The 16,234-nt window shown below is 44.5% G+C and overlaps 1 pseudogene; it reads right to left on the bottom strand.

Annotated features, from left to right (window-relative positions):
• Nucleotides 1-2,860: 2,860 nt before the first annotated feature.
• LOC134353503 (guanylate-binding protein 1-like) lies at nt 2,861-15,962 on the bottom strand (annotated as a pseudogene).
• Nucleotides 15,963-16,234: the final 272 nt, after the last annotated feature.

The following is a 16,234-nucleotide window of genomic DNA, read 5'->3' as shown; positions in this document are numbered from 1 at the left end:
ATAGAGAACAACTTTCTGCTTCACACCAGACCTTTATTGAAGTTTCACAGATTTATCAGCATATACAAACTGCTAGTATTTCAATCCACACTTCCATGTGGTGCGATGAGGATCCAATATCTAAGTTCATCCACACATATATATCCTGATTCTTACTATTGCAGTTACATTGATTCAGCTAATTGGAAATATTTCTTATTTGTTAATAAAGAAAAGATATTGTAGTTAAATGTAGCATCTATGTTACTTAAGAAATCTATTAGCTAAAACTAATCATTCAACTTATATAAAGCATTAACCTGCTGGAGGAACTGTGGATCAAGCAGCATCTGTGCTAGGAATGGAATTGCTGACATTTTGGGTCCAGTCCCTGTGGTGAAGACACCTCTGTCAGTTCTAATACCGGATCTGGACCCAGAATCAACAATTTCTTTACCTCCAACAGATGCTGCTTGACCCACTGAAGATTCCTCCATCTTCTTGTTTGTTGTTCTAGATTCCAGAACCTGCAGTCTCGCATATCTCTGCTGAATGTACATCTGTTCTTGAATTTCAGCTTCCAATTATTCATTGCTGGTGGTCAGATTTACTGCTTGGATAATTAGTGTGATCCAGTCATCACACTGATCATGGATTGATGGTGGTAATGTAGCAGCCACAGGGAGATGATAAGTTCCCATCAGCCTCTGGGAGGAAACTCTGCTGGTGAGAGAGATCCACAGAGCACAGAGCAGAGTGGAGGAAGGCCACATTATCAACACAGGGTCAGTATTGAATAGAGCTGACCGCTGACCCAGAACACTGAACCAGCAGGTAAGGAGGATGGAGGAGCTGACATTCTGTGCCAGTGAGAGTTTTATGAATTGCCCAAGGATAAACAGGCCCCCTTATAATTAAAGAATAGATATGGTAATTGTGGTGCAGTGTGGATAGGCATATTAGAGGATTAAAGAAACACATACTCATATGGATCAGAACTGGAGACATATTATACCTCTATAATTAGCTACCAAAAAACAGGCAGCATCTGGAACCTTGATGTGGGAATGCACAAAATGATCCTTAGGAGATATTTTGGCAGCGGTAACTCAGGAGTCCAACAACTGCTGAAGAAATGTCTACGAACCTACATGGTGGGGGAGAGTTTCCAGGAGGAGAGGTAGTGTGTGAGATGGGGGTGGGAGAGAGGATGCTATTTGAACAGGGTGTCCATGAGCTGTGGGAATGTGTTTAGTAGATGGTGGGAGAGTGCCCGTGGGCTGTGTGTGGGGGATCAGTGGGTGTGGCAGTCAATGATGGAGCGAGTATACATGGGCCGTGGTAAGGGATTTGATGGGTGAGGAAAGTTGGTGAGGGGAGAGTGCCTGTGGGCTGTGAGAGTGAACTTACTGAGTGGGACATATTACACTAAGTCATGGGGAAATGATGATCTGATTCACATCTCTGGGCTTCTGAGATTCACCAGCTGGAATCTATGCATAAACGGGGATGAAATTCCCGAACCCACTGTAAATGTTCCACTGTGTGCAACCTAATATCAGGCTGGGGATTGGATGTGGAATGTATGGGGTGGACAATATTTGCGATCGAGTTCATTGATCAGACTGGGGAGAGGGGTGTTGTAAGCTGTTTGGGATGTCACAGGACTGGTGCTGTGGACACATTTCTAAATGTATGCATCTTTTTTTTTACTACTTTCTTGCCAGGGATAGACAAAGGAGAATCAGTTGATGTCATTTCTTTGGATTTTCAGAGAGCCTTTAAAAAGGAGCACACATGAGACTGCTGAACAAGCTATGGGTCCATGGTACTGATTGGCAGTGGCTGATTGGTGGGAGGTAAGGAGTAGAAATAAATGGAGCCTTTTCTGGTTGGCTGACATTCACCATGGTTTTCCACAGAGGTCTGTGTTGGGACTGATTTTTTTTTAAGTTATATGTTAATGATTTGAATGATGGATTTGATGACTTTGTTACAAGGTTTGCTGATGATACGAAGATAGGTGGAGGGGCAGGTAGTTTTGAGGAAGTAGAGAGGCTACAAAATGACTTAGACATATTCAGGGAATGGGCAAAGAAGTAGCAGGTGGAATACAGTGTGGGGAAGGATATGATCATGCACTTTGGTAGAAGAAATATAGAGGTTGACTATTTTCTAAATGGAGAGAACATACAAACATCTGAGGTGCAAAGGGACTTGGAAGTGCTTGTACAGGATTCCCTAAAGGTTAATTTGCAGGCCGAGATTGTGGTGAGGAAGGTAAATGCGATGTTAGCATTCATTTCAAGTGGACTAGAATATGAAAACAAGGATGTAATGTTGAGACTTTATAAGGCACGAGTGAGGCCTCACTTGGAGTATTGTGAGCAGCTTTACCTTATCTTAGAAGCGATGTGCTGAAACAGGAGAGGATTTAAAGGAGGTTCACAAAAATGATTCCATGTTTGATCAGCTTGTCATGTAAAGAGCATCTGAGGCTCTGGGCCTGTATTCACTGGATTTAAGCAGAATGAGGGGTGACCTCATTGAAATCTATTGAATGGTGAAAGACCTTGATAGAGTGGATGTGGACAGGATGTTTCTGATAGTGGGAAAGTCTAGGGGCGTATCCTTTTAGAATGAAGATGAGGAGGGGTTTCTTTAGCCAAAGAAGTTGAATCGATGGAATTCATTGCCACAGGGTGCTGTGCAGGCCAGGTCTGTATGTATATTTAAGGCAGAGGGCATAAGGGGATATGGGGTGAAGGCAGGAGAATAAGCCTAAGAGGAAAAAAAAATGATCAGCCATGAGGAAATGGTGGAGCAGACTTAATTGGCCAAAGAGCCTAATTCTGCTCCTATTTCTTATAGTCTTGAGGTCTTATGATGAAAATAGATTTGCCACAGCCTCTGTCAGGTATTGAAACATAACCACAATCTCTTGTATGAATTTCGCGAAACTCCATTTTGTTGCCTCTTTATACTTCTTCTCCAGGTACTCGTACATCTGCTGGGCCCTTCCTGCATCCTCCATCCTGCCCTCTAATTTGTATTTCTCCACCTCATTCCTCATATGCTCCATGGCTTCCTTCAGCTCCTCCACATTGCATTTTTTACCCGCCTCAAACTTTTTCCTGATCTGCTCCATGATCTCCTTATTCCTGTGTTCCTCAGCTGCCTTCCTCTCCTGCTCCATCTTCTCCTTCTCATGTTTCAGCCTTGAGAGCTTCTCTTCCAAAGCTGAAAAAAAAGGGGCAGAGGGTGAACTGATTAGTCTGTGCAGAGTGGTGAAGGGGTCACTTCTCGAGGTGTGTGAGTCAAGAAACTGAGGGGGAGCTTCACTTACTGTTCAATCTAAGAAACATTCATAAAATGCTGGAGGAACTCAGCAGGTCAGGCAGCATCTCTGGAAATGAATAGACGGTCAATGTTTCACCAGAGTCCCTATTTCAGGACTGAGAAGGAAGGGGGAAGATGTCAGAATAAAAAGGGAAGGTGAGGGGAAAGATGCAAACTGAAAGATGATGGGTGAAGCTAGGTGGGTGGGAAAGGTCAAGGGCTGGAGAGGAAGCAATCTGATAAGAGAGGAGAGTGGACTATAGGAGAAAGGGAAGGAGGAGGGAACTCAGGGGGTAGTAACAGGCAGGGGAGAAGAAGTAAATGGTCAGAGTGGGGAATAGAGGAAGGAGTGATGGGAACTTGCTTACCAGAAGGAGAAATCAATAATCATGCCATCAGTTGGAGGATTCCCGGACAGAATATAAATTATTGTTCCTCCACCCTGAGCGTGATCTCTTCTTGGCACAAGGGGAGACCATGGACGAACATGTCGCAATGCGAATCGGAATTTTTGGCTACCGGTAAGTCCCACTTGTGGCGGATGGTATGGAGGTGCTCGACAAAACGGTCCCCCAATTTATAACGCGTCTCATCAATATAGAGGAGGCTGCATCGGGAACAACAGACACAATAGACAACCCCATGAGATTTGCAGGTGAAGTGTTGTCTCACCTGGAAGGACTGATTGGGGCCCTGAATGGAGATGATGGAGGAGGCGTACGGGCAGGTGAGCACTTAGGCTGCTTGCAGGGATAAGTGCCAGGAGGGTGATTATTTGGGAAGGGGTGTGGATGAATGGGTAAAGGAATCACAGAGGGAGCAATCCCTTCAGAAAGCAGAGTGTGGGAGGTAAAGATATATTTAGTCGTAGGACCCCTTTGGAGATGATGGAAGTTGTGGAGGATGATGTGCTGGGGGATCATGGGGTGGGAGGTAAGGACAAGAGGAATTTATCACTGTGAAGGCTGTGAGAAGATGGGGTAAGTGCAGATGTTCGGCAGATGGAAGAGATGAGAGTGAGGTCAGTATCAAGAGTGGAGGGTGGGAAATCCCATTCTTTAAAGAAGGACATCACTGTTCAACCTGTTTTTTTTCAGAAAGTAATCTTTTAGATATTTCTCAGATTATTCTTTGCAAATATATATACAAAGAACAACAACATATTTAAGAAGTCATCTTTGTCCTCCTTCTCACATCTTCTCCTCTCCTTGGTCGGCCCCCAAATATATACCTGACAGAAGAGACTAATGTGAGCTTTGCCCATGACCCTTGGAGAGGGAATCTCCCTTGCTCTCCCTCTACGTCTCTCACAACAGTCAAAACAAATCTTTGAAATGGGCTGTCCTCCAGCCTATTAAAGTGCTAGTTGTTAAAGTGCTGGTACGTGGACCCTGCCCACATGTGTGATAGAATGAGCTCTGCCCACAACAGGTGGTGGTCCAAACACAGAACCAGGTGTATTGGAGAATGGTATGGACACACCTCATGAGCTGTGCCATTTCCAACCTAGAAGTCAGTAGCCAGTGGTGTCTTTTTGCAGGACCAGGATGAGAGGAATCATTGCACATGATACATAGCAGTCCCTCTTCTCACTGTCAATGGACACCAGCCACCACCCCCCACGCCCCAAACCACACAAGTACCGGCCTCCCTCCAGGGAGAAGCCACTTATCGCTGAAACATGCATTCCTCTCTCTGAAACGGGTCTCTCAGACCCATCAGCTTGTTCCATCTCCAACACAATCCTAACCCAAAGATCAGTGGTGGAGAAATCCTCAGACATCTCAGGGGAAACTGGGCCTGTTGGTGACCACATGGGAGGTAGCCTCTCTACATTAGGCATCAGACTGAAGGATGGCTTCATCGTTCCTGGTTCTGGAAGTCCATCCAGAGCAACGCCCTGAGGTAGAGATGAGCAAGTCTCCTCACCAGAACCCTTCGCACAGTCTCTGAACCCTGGCAAACAAGTCCAGGGAAACTATTCCTCATTAGAAATGTGCAGCTCTTGGGCTACTCGGGAGTATGAACATAAAACACAGTCTTTATTGGCTGTGTTCTCCTTGTTAGCCAGTTCACTGTCCCAGAATTGGGAGGTTCCCCAACCACTGGAGCACCCTTACTCTGTCCTGTGAGAGGGATCGGTGTCACGCAGCTTTTTTTCCATTCCATTCCCATCACCCACGGCCATGATCAGTATAAATGATGGGGTCCCACTCCTGCAGCCACTGACCCACCAGCCTGTGTCTAGTCTACACTATCCAACTCCTCTCTCATCCCGTTGTATTCTCCTTTGTTGCGGCATAATCAAACTATTGTATAATTATACTCTGATCACCCTTTCCAAAATGATCTTTAACTACAAGATCGTTACCCTCTCTCATTACCCAGGATGAGGAAAAGATAGCACATTCCCTTGTAGGTTCAGTAACGCACTGTTTCAGAAACTATTACAGATGCATTCTATGTAGTCCTCTTCAAGATTTCCTTGACCTATTTGATCTGTCCACACAATGAGTAAGTCCCCATCACACCTACCGATCTATTCTAACAAGCATTGGATATTTTTGTTTATTGCCTCTGCCACTGTAATTTTGTTATTCTATACCACCACTGGGTCCTACTGCTCCTTTGTTTCTACCATCTTTCACTCCTGGTATCCTATGCCCCCCAGTATCCCACAACCACTTCAACCCTCTGAGCCCTCCGCTTTTTGCCTCCTTACTCCCTACAATTTCTCTGACCCTCCACCCACCTCTGACCCCAATCCCACCTCCTGTCATGTCTTCAATAGCCTGTCTGATCTTCCTCTCTCTGAAGTGGAGAGTTCTGTCCTCAGCCAGGACCTTCCCTTATCCTCCATGTGCTGACACCTCAATGAGTTCAGAAGTCAGAATCAGGTTTATTATCACCAACATATGATGTGAATTCGTTATTGTCTGGCAGCAGTACAGCCTAGGGCAAAGACATATAGTCTATGCATTTCAAACATAAATGACCAGTGCACAATAAAGGATTAATGAATTGCTAGTTATGCTCGAATTCCAATTACATCATATGCCAAGTCCTTCTGTTGTCTCTGCACCTATAACTCTTCGATAGGGATTACCCATTCCTCATTAATGACCCCTACTCCTGCCTCAAATCTACCCCCTCCTCTTGGGCACGCCATTCTGGCCTTCCTTTTATGTTGTTCGAGAGACCCTACAACAACCTCTTCTTCATATGAACATGTCCAAGAACATAAGCACACCCCTCCCTGATCTCACTATGTTTCTGATGATCACTGAGGTGAAATACCCAGCAGAAATGTCTCACATTTTTAGTTTTCAGACTCGACAAATTAATTTTAAATCTGTAGATGCACCTTGACCTGAATATTTTGTGCATTTTGTTTATGTTCTCACCAGAGATATGCTTTTGTTCCTCCGTCAGCTTGTTGTCCATCTCCTGTACCTGGTCTAGACAAGTTTTTTTCTCTTCCAGGTAACTGGTGAGGACAGCCGACCCCTACAGAGAAGAGAAGATACAATTATTCATGTCCTACTCTCTCTCCCATCACACCAGCCCACAACAGACTAGAGATGGGCTCTCACCATCAAATGTCTATTGCTAGGGATCGATATGGAATAAGAGAACTCATCTTACCAATCTACTGGAAATTGGTAAATCCACAACTGAAAACTATGTGCAATTTATATTGTGGCCTTGAATGAAGGCAGAATTTATTTCCAAATGACAGAAGGATAACTTGTAAGAACGACACACAGCAGTGGCAATGAGTAGAGAGATATTTTCTGTGAATGGACAAGGATCAGGCAAATCGAGCACAATGTGGGATAATGCAAAATACCATTATGGCAGAAAGATAAATAGAAGCATATTAACCAAATGGGAGAGTTTGTGAAGTTCTGAGATGTAGAGGGATCTGGGTGTCGTAGTGCAAAATTTACCAAATGTTTATGTGCCAGTAAGAGGGAGAGGTCGAGTGTGTAACTAAAGTGGAAGGGTAATACTTCAGTTATATCAGGTTTTGGTGAGATTACATCTGGAATATGGACAGTATAGGTCTCCTTTAACACTAACACACTGGAAGCAGTTCAGCGATGGGCTCCTGGACTGATACCTGGAAGGACAGATGACCTTATTACAGAAGGTAGGACAGATTATGACTATTCACTTCTGTGGGAAAACCCAGAATCAGTAATGGTCATGAATTTCAAAGCTGAATTAGATAAACAGGTAGCTTGATCAACGGAGATATGAGGCAGGCATTTTACTCTCAATGCAGGATTGTTTTTTGGAACTCCCTCCATTGAAGCACAGTTAAGAATTTTTAAGGGAGAGATTGGATGGCTTTGAAAACCATCGTTAAAAGATAATTCTCACAGCTCATGGGTACTCTGCCCCATTACTGACCCTCCACTCACTAAATCTCCTCCCACAGCCCCAAAAGCACTACCCCCATCATTGACAAATCCTAGCTGCTGAAACTCCTCCCACAGCCACCATAACTTGTTTCCCGATTACAGACTCAATCTACCCAGTTAATCCCATTCCAGATGTTACGGAGGGTAGAAATCAAATTCTCTTTTGTTGGGTGTATGGAAGGAGGCAAGGGGGGTGTGGGGAGTGTTCTGAATTCATGTAAGTCAGAGGAAGGAAAAGCTATGAGAATTGAAAAGTAAATGCCTTGCTGTAAAATATTGAACATACTTCCATCTGGTTCTTGGTCCTTTCTTCATATTCCTTGATGGCCTTATTAAGATCCTCCTTCAGCTCCTGGTAACCTCCAGGTTTCCGATAATATCCAGATGTCAGTTTTTCTGTAAATGATTCCATTACTTTTAGAAGATGTGCCTTGCATTGGTCTTGTGACTTTTCCTTGATCTTGGCCATGAGTTTCATGTAAGTGGATCTCATCTTCTCCTAGTAGTGAGGGAAAAATGTACAATAAACTAGGAGACCAAGTATTGTACGCTGACCAGTGTCCCTCAGTGCCTCTCTTTAAGGGGAAGATCTGATTAGTAACTTTATTTCTGAGTTGCTCTCTCTCAGGGAGAGATCCGTATATTGACCAGTGTCTGTCAGTCCACCTCGCTCAGTGAGAGATCTGTACACTAACTGTATCTCTGATTCATTCTTTCTCACGGAGATATCTGTATGCTGAATGTATCTTGGAGTTGCTCTCTCTCAGGGAGAGATCTGTACACTGGCAAGGAGTGATCTGTATACAAACTGGTCTTTCTCTGCCACTCTAACTCAGGGAGTGACCGGCACTATCCAGTGTCTCTCAGTCCTTCACTTTCTGGATGATATCTTTGCTCTCTATCTCTCAGTCTATGTTTGAATGGGTTGGGTCTAGGAACTGGTGTTTGGAGATGAGTCAGTTGGTAATCACTGAACACTAGAAGCTCACCTCCAGCTGTTGGATGTATTTGCTGCTGTTGTTGTCCATAGATCTTTTGTTGAAGATATTGATTGCCTCTATACTCTTCATATTGTAAGTCTCTATGAGTCTGCTCATCGTAAGGTCATCAGATTCTGAGTTTTTTCCCATTTCATTGTCATAGAATTCCAGGGCTTCATCTAGTGCTGCTTGGTTTTCCACCTCCACTAATTTAGCGACACTGCTCTCTACACACGGTAGGACCCCATCCTCCATCATGCCCACGTATGCCTTGGTCAATTCAACAAATCCTGTGTGGAATGGTTCTGGAGGTCAGTGCCTGGGGATCTGATCACACCCTCAATTCCCACTCTCCACATCCCAATGTACCCAACCCATTCTCATTCACTTCCAATGGGATTACACCCCCTCCAATTCTCTCCCATCATTCATACACTCAATCCCACAGTCCATGCTCCCAACCCTTCCCATTCAAGACCACAGTTGATATTTCCAATAGGACCCCATACCTTCTTTCACTCGCAGTGGTCTCTATTTCTTCCCATTCATTTCTACCCTCTCCATTCATGCTGGTATACCATACTAACCCACTCATTCCCATCTACCTATTCACATTCATTTATATTGTACTCGCATCAAATGGGATCCCAGCTTTTTCCCATAAATTTCCATTGTACTCACTTCCAATCGAATCTCAGCCCCTTCCCATTCTTTTCCATTGTACACACTTCCAATGCGATCCCAACCCTTTTGTTTTAACTTCCATTTAACACCATTCTAATGGTCTCTACCCTTTCCAATTTAATTTCAGTATACACATTTCCAATTGGATCCCATTACAAACAAGAGAAAATCTGCAAATGCTGGATATCCAAGGAAAACACACAGAATGCTGGAGGAACTTAGCAGGCCAGGCAGCATCTATGGAAACAAAAGTACGGTTGACGTTTAGGACTGAAACTCTTTGGCAGAAGTGGAGGAGAAACAAAGTTGTAGAGTAGATTTCAAAGGTGAGGGAGGGGAGAGAGAAACACAAGGTGAGTGGTCTGGGAAAGCATGTGGTCAAAGTGTTGAAAAGCAGCAGAGATCACAGAGGGGAGCTGTGAGAGAGGGTTTCACTGAACTCCTGTCGAAGGGAAGTTTTAAACTTCTTCAGGGTTGGCATCCCTGGAAGAGACTTCGCAGAGTAGTAATCAAATCACAAACAAGAGAAAATCTGCAGCTGCTGGAAATGTTACTTTGTGTGTGTTGCTCCAATTGGATCCAACCTGCTTTCCATTCACGCCTGTTATACACACATCCAATCGATGTTCATGCCATCAGGTTGGAGGCTACCCAGATGGAATATAAGGTGCTGCTCTTCCAACCTGAATGTGCCCTCATCCTGGCAGTAGACAAGGTAATGAACTAACATGTTGGAATGGAAATGGAAAGTAGAATTGAAATGGGTGGCCACCAGAAAATACCGCGTTTTCTGGCAGAGTGAAGGTGCCCAACCTGATGGCATGAGCGTCAATTTCTCGAACATCCGGTCATTTACCAACCTCATCTTCTTCACCATTCCCCATTCTTGTTTCACTCTCACACTTTCTGTTCTTACCTGCCCACCACTTTCCTCTGGTGCTTCTCCCCCTTTCCCTTCTTCCATTCTCTTCTGCCCTCTCCTATCAGATTCTCCCATCTCCAGCCCTTTATCTCTTTCACCAATCAACTTCCCAGCTCCTTTCTTCACCACCTCCACCAGTTTCACCTATCACCTGTCACCTTGTACTTGTTCCTCCCACCCCCCCAATCTTCTCATTCTGATTTCTCCCCTTTCTTTCTAGTCCTGATTAAGAGTCACAGTGTGGAAAGATGGGAGTTTACTCTTTTCCATCGATGTTGGCTGACCTGCTGAGTTCCTCCAGCATTTTGTGTGTGTTGCTTTGGACTTCAAGCATCAGCAGATTTTCTCATGCCAGGTTAGTGTGTTATACTGAAGAGAGGTGGCGAGGTTTTGCCCAGTTACTCACTCCTGCCCGTGACCAGCTGACCCCCAACAACTCTCTTGACTTTCTTGTGGGTGTGAATGTAATTGATGAGTTTCTGCCGCTCCGTGACAAAATCCTCATACAGATGCTTGTCATCTAATTCCTGGAGCTGCTTGAGTTTCTTTGGCTCTGTGGGAAAGGGAATTGCAAAGCCACAACGTGACGGAAAATGATTGCAGATACACCTGCGGAGTTCATTATATTCCTTGTCCTGCTCACTGCTCTCACCTGTAAAAAAGAACCAGGAATCAGGCAGGAATCACCCTTACTGAGTCTGTTCTCCCATTCCCAACATGGTGACTGTTAGCCACAGGACTGTGGGGAGGAATAGGGGAAGGACAGGAAGGAAATAGAGGGGAGACAGTTTGTGAGGTGTGATGATGAGGGATGTGTGGAAGGGGCATCAAGTGCATTGTAGTTGGGTCATAGATGACTTGTCATGGAGGAGAATGATGTGACATAAAGGGTAGTTGTGGATCATGTTGATTGAGAAGGGTGTGTGTGGGGAGTGGCAATCAGCCAATCAGATGAAACTCTGATGGGACAGAGGAGTCACCTGGGTGGGAATAGTATATTTATACCATCAAACCAGAGGATGGTGTACTTTGGTATCAAGTTATTTCAGGGAATTGTGAGGTAATGTAAATGTGAACAGGGCAGGAGAATGCAGAGTCAGTGGGGAATGAGAGATGTGAATGGACCGGGAGACCCTGGAATGTGTGTGTACAGATCATCAAAGGTAACAGATTGCCCCTTCCACCACCACCCTCTCACACACTGAATTCAACCCTGCTCCCTCCCTTCTCTGGCCCCTTTCCAAGTTCACCCTATCTCCTCAGAGACTGGCACTGCCACATACTCACTGTCCTTCAGTTTCAGACTGTGCTCCAGGTACTCATTCGGAGTCACACCTTTTCCATCGATCTTCATGTCCAGTATAAAATCACGGATCACCCAAACAAATTCAGGGAAGAAACGGACAAAATCCCAACTGTCATAGTCATCAGGCTGGGACTTCATCTGGATCCGCTTAGACAGTTCAGTCACAAAACTAGGAACAACATCAAGGATAAAGGAATGAAGGGTTGGCAGGAAAATGGTGAGGAATGTCAGTCACTGTACAGATCTTCTCCCGAGGCAGAGTTACTGAGATATGCTGGTCAGTATTCAGATCTCCCTTTGAGAGAGGCAGACAGAGAGAGTGGCACCTGTCAGAGTACGGATTTCCACCTTAGAGAGGGGTACTGGGAGACGCTGGTCAGTTTTCAGATCTCCTACTCAGACAGAGTGTGTCTAAGAGACACCAGTCATGGTGGAGATATCTCCTCAACAAATAGAGACTCGATGAGTAAAAGGCAAAGCTGCTGGTGTTTCAGAGTCCTAGATGTCAAGGATTATTGTAAACTTGGTCGTGGAAAGAGGAGATGTCCTGATTCAGAAACAGGTAGCTGGGAAAAAGTGAATCATTGAATACATATAGAAGATGCCAGAGTAAACTCAGGGTGGAAATTTGGAGAGCAGAACGGAGCATGAGGTGACTTCAGCTATGAAAATTAAAGAGAGTTCTAAGTGATGTTACAACTATATTAATGAAATGAGAGGAACATAGGGCAAATAGCGCCTCTGAAAGACCAAGATGGAAATGTATTTGTGGAACTGCTGGAGATGGGCACAGTTCTCATGCATTATTTCACTGTTCTAGCGGACAGTGAAGAGGGGAACCAGCAAGTGCAGTGGGATCTTGGTCAGCTGGGCAGCTGGGCTCAAGAATGTCAAATGGAATTCAGATAAGGATGTAGAGTTACATTTCGGAAGGACTAATCATTGTAGGACTTTTGCATTGAATGTAAGGGATCTAGATACTTTTGCACAACAGAAGCACCTTGGCGTATTGGAGCAAGGTTCCCTTAAAGGGGAGTCACAAGTAGAGAGAACGGGGGTGTGAATAAAGTTTTTAGCATGCTGGACTTCATCAGTTAGTGCACTAAGTTTGAAGTGGGTGGTTACACTATGATTGTACGAAGTGTTAGTGTGGATACACTTGGAGTACTGTGTACAGTTCTGGTCATGCAGTTATAGCAAGGATGTGATTAAACCAGAAAGAGTGCAAAGAAACATTTTGAACGATGTTGCCAGGAGTCATAGAACTGAGAGGTTAGACATCTTGGCCTTTATTCTTTGGAGCATAGAAGAATGAGGGGTGATCTCACAGCTGTAATGACAAAGATCATGAAGGGCATTGACAGAGTCAGTGGTCTTTGTTTGCAAGGTTGGGGAAATGAAAACGACAGGATATAGTATTACGGTTAGAGTGATAAGATTAATAAGAACCTGAGATTTTGTTTTTTGCATACATAAAGGATGTTGATTATATTGAACGAGCCAGCAGGGGAAGTGGGTGAGGCACGTACATTAGACACATTAACGAAGTACGTGGACAGGTATGAAGATTATGAGAATTCAGAGGAATATGCGAAGTGCTGGAAAATGGAATCAGCTTGAGAATACATATCTGGTGGTATGGACAAGCATGGCCGAAGGAATACTTTCCCTACTGTATAACTCAATGACTCTATGATTGAGAAACAGCTATCAGTTTACAGGTATATACCAAAAGAAAGGGACATAGAAATGTAAGTCTGTGCACAGATATCCCACTGAGAGAGACGGGCTGAGAAAAACTGGTCAGTGTATAATATTTCCCCAAGGGAGTGGGATTGAGAGACATTGGTCGCTGTGCTGATATTCCCGAGAGAGAGAGAGACTGAGAGACACTGGTTACTGTAGAAATATCGCCTGAAAGGGAGGGGCTGAGAAACACCAGTGAAGGATACTGTAGGTCTTGCAGGGATTTCTGGTCTATGTTACTTTGACCATTGTAAATGAGGATGCTGCTCAGAAGGATGGCCAGCGAATAGATGAAATTATCATTCTGGCTGTCTCCTTGCAGGAAGGACAGACAAACAGTTAGTGAGAGCTCTTGCTCAGGGATTAGTCTAATGGATAACCATCCCATTTCTGGACATTTCTGACGCAGTGTTTACAGAGGTTGGTGGGTGAGGCTTCTCTCCACAGCATCCTTCCTGTCAATGCCACCAGTGGCAGGTGTATGGCCTAGGGAAGACTTACAGACCAAGTCTCAGCTAGTGGTCACCACCACAGAGCTGGGGAAGAGCACACTCTCATGCTACCTTAACATCTTTTTCATTTGAGAGGATGGGGATGGGAATTGGTATGGGTGGGATAGGAAACTTTGAGTGGGTAATGCTCTTGGACCGCATGCAGTTCCAATGAAGAAGAGGTCAGAATTCTTCCCTGAAGATCAGCATGTACATGTGATAAAGATGTTAATTAATTAACAAATTAGTAAGTTTTTACTTTAAATCTAGATTGAAAAGAGACTTTAAACATCCCCATCGCCTGTGGTGGGATTTGAACTCTGGTCTGTGGATTGTTCCTCTGTCTGTCGGTTACTCATTTGGTAATGAAACCACTGTTCTGAGGAGGGGGATAGTTGTGAGGGAGGGACTGACCTTCTCAGGATTTCCCAGACCCTTGGTGTCCAACAACAGGAGGACCTCATTGGGTCTCTGAGGGAAGGGTCGACACCACATCCAGATTCCTTTGGTGTGAGCCTGGACGGTTGAATCCACTGAGAATCCTGCAGAGGGAGAGAGATAGAGAGGTAAACTGTGCAAGAACATCTATCACCTTCCATAGCCCAAAGACATGCAGATTGTGAGTAGCCTATCCCTAGTTTGTGACTGAGGGATAGGGTTTGAGAGGAATTGTTGGGGACATGGGAAGAATAAAATGGGATTGTTGTAGAATTTGTGAAAAAGGACATTGATGGTCAACGCAGAGTTGGTTTTACAGGAAGTAACTCTGGTCGCCATTAACGAGATCAGTGTGCTCTCTGCATCCGAGATATGAAACAAGCATGCAGTTTAAGTTCCCCAGATCTCTCTGGATCCATTGTCTAGAACAGTGATGGGAACACCAATGTTTCACCAATGGATATCTCCAGTGCATTTCCCACTGTTGAATGCTTGACAATGCAAGGGTGCTCTGTGTGTCCCAGGTCTCAGGATAATTTCTGCAAGACAGATAGGAAATAGAGGTGAAAGGTTAGAAGTGGACATTTACAGCTACTGCCTTACCCTTCTTGTCTCCCGCGAGACAGTTCATGAGGTAGGATTTCCCTGTACGAGCAGCACCAACAATAACCACAACAACCATTGGATCCTCGATGGACTGGAGGACATTCACAGCATCTGGGTTAAGTTGCAGCTTCCTGTCTATGTTATAAACCAGCTGCATGGGTTTCTCCATCTTCTGTTTGTTGCCACCTGACTATCCTTCCGAGAAATAGCTACAAAGTCAGAGCAAGGGAATCACACACTGATTGAATCACAGTAAATGTTAATCTATAGTATATACCAATCCCCAATACCATGTATTGTATCCCAACCTCCACATCGTTGCTGGGGATTTGTTCATTTATATATACTCCCTCTGAACACCTGGAATAGATTAAGACCTATAATTCACTCTTGGGAATCTATTATTCAACATATTATCTCCCCAAATCCTTGCATTAGATTGAAGCCTGTAAAGTAGTCCCAGTGATCTGTTTAATACAAAAGCTCCAAACCCCTGGATTAGGTCTCAGCCTGTAGTTCACTCCTGGGTGTTTACTGCTGTACAATATAACACACCAAAGAACCCTTCTGTTACTCACTCCAAGGGATTTGTTGTGATATTTACATGGTGCTGACTGAACAGTGGCAGGCCTCCAAGATCCAGCGCTCCATCCGGATTATGGTTATCTGCCACTGGCCCTCACAGACTCAGACTGCCAATTATTGCCTGCCACATTCCTTCATGGAAAGTCTGGACTTAAAGGCTTCATGCTTAGCATTCAGTGCTCAATCATAGGAGTTCCATTTCTAGTCCTGCTGTTTGTGATTTTGCCTTTGGATTTTGTTTGTATCATCTTGTTTATTTTGAGTCTGAATTAATTCTGGACCTTACTCTGCACTTGGGTTAACCACCATCCATAGGTCTCTCGTTACAGCATGATTGAGCCATCATGAACTCAGCAGACTATGACTGTCTGCAAACCATATTCGCCTACCAGGGAGCAACATTAGGGAGACCTGACAACATGCTTCTGAAGATCCTCACCACTCTGCAGAAACTCTCATACTCCAGTGAGCAGGATCCAATTTCGGTTGGAGTGACTGCCAGTTCCAGGCATGTTCAAACTGGAGATTCTGTCATTACTTGTTATACCCCCATCAAGAAGGCCTCAAACCCCACTGCTTCTTTCTTGATAAAAGAAACAACCAACTCCCCTCCACCACCACCCTCCTCTGTCTGACAGAACTGGTCCTCACGCTGCAATTATATCCTTCAGCTTCTTCAGTTTACATTTTCTGATGTTTACAGTACTCCAAGTGTGACCACACTAACGCTT

This window comes from Mobula hypostoma, chromosome 11 (assembly GCF_963921235.1).
Source record: "Mobula hypostoma chromosome 11, sMobHyp1.1, whole genome shotgun sequence".
In the NCBI taxonomy this organism is placed as follows: domain Eukaryota; kingdom Metazoa; phylum Chordata; class Chondrichthyes; order Myliobatiformes; family Myliobatidae; genus Mobula; species Mobula hypostoma.
The sequence above is the reverse complement of the archived record's forward strand: the minus strand, read 5'-3'. Positions and strand labels throughout refer to the sequence as shown.